Source organism: Microtus pennsylvanicus, chromosome 22, assembly GCF_037038515.1.
Source record: "Microtus pennsylvanicus isolate mMicPen1 chromosome 22, mMicPen1.hap1, whole genome shotgun sequence".
In the NCBI taxonomy this organism is placed as follows: domain Eukaryota; kingdom Metazoa; phylum Chordata; class Mammalia; order Rodentia; family Cricetidae; genus Microtus; species Microtus pennsylvanicus.
Genome location: NC_134600.1, coordinates 32,704,373 through 32,705,674, shown reverse-complemented (window position 1 = coordinate 32,705,674; position 1,302 = coordinate 32,704,373). Strand labels below are relative to the sequence as shown.

The following is a 1,302-nucleotide window of genomic DNA, read 5'->3' as shown; positions in this document are numbered from 1 at the left end:
AATATCTAGTTATTTGAATTTAGGATCAGTCTCTGAGATTTAGGGTAAGGAAATCTGGATGATACTCAGTTTTTTTCCTCATAAAAACCATGCCTCATTGCTTAATTATTAGCAGTTTAATACCAGTCCGTAACGAAAAGGAAGATGTTATACACAATCCTTCTAGAACTTTCTTTTTTTTTTCAATACAAGTCTTTTATTGTCCCAAAAGACACCCCAAATCATATTTAAAATTTAGGATCTTGTTTCTGGAGCTGATAACTTAGGTCTACTCATGAGCCTGATGCACTGTTTCCTTTCCAGACACATAGATACCATCCAAAACCTTTCTGATATCCTTGTTTTTAACTGTTGTGGCTTGCTGTATCGGAGCTGCTGAGTTTGAAAAGAGTTCAATATCATTTCTGTCAAGAATTAATTCATCCTTCTGGGCTTGAGAGACAGAACCAAGCATGTCCTCATCCGAACCCTGTGCATGTATTTTTTCACTCAAGAAATTCCCGATTTCAACCAAGGACCCATTCTCCTGAATTACGACGTTGATGGGAAAGTGAGCATACACGGACCTCACCTTGTAGCGGAAGCCCAGTGCAACAAGTTTGATAATGTTCTGAATGTGACTGCAGATGGTTCTGCCCGTGGTCAGTTCTCTCCTATTGCCCCACCGTTTGTCAACCCAGAGCCTCTTCTTTCCAAGAAGGCTCAGCTCTACGTTGATGTGACTGAAGTCCCTCCAGAGGATTCCTCTGGGCCCCTTCGTCATGACTGTCTGCCCCTTCAGAGTGATGCCCACATTTTCTGCAATGTCAACGGTCTGGTTGCTGAGAATGGTCTTCATTCTCGCAGTAGATAAGGCAGAAAGAGCCCTTCCAGAACTTTCTCTGTGCCTCTCTTTGAACATATACCAGGCACCAGGTTATGTTGTTTCCCAAGACCCTGTCCCTGAAGGTCTAATCTGCAACAGAATCCAAAACGCAAACAGAAAGCATTCTCATGTCAATCACCTGTCAAATTTTGATTCCTTGACACTGTTCGATTTTGTTTAGAGCTCCAAATTCCCTTGTATTTGTCTCTATGTTTCTTCCAAAGTATCAGCTGATGGGTTGGTTCTTGGGGATGTTGATCCACTCATGCAAGAAGCAGAACTGTCTCTGTTTATCACCTGCAGATCCTGCAGCAATAAGCTTATTAGTGTGGCTCTTTACTGAAAAGGCTTACCCATTTCACTTCCCTACCTAGATAGGTTGCTTTATCTGAGCCAGACATGTAGATAGATCTGAGAGCTGAAGTCTTTACTTTTCA

The 1,302-nt window shown here is 41.9% G+C and overlaps 1 pseudogene; it reads right to left on the bottom strand.

The window, feature by feature from the left end:
- Window positions 1–268: 268 nt before the first annotated feature.
- On the bottom strand, window positions 269–838 carry LOC142839918 (large ribosomal subunit protein uL6 pseudogene; annotated as a pseudogene).
- Window positions 839–1,302: the final 464 nt, after the last annotated feature.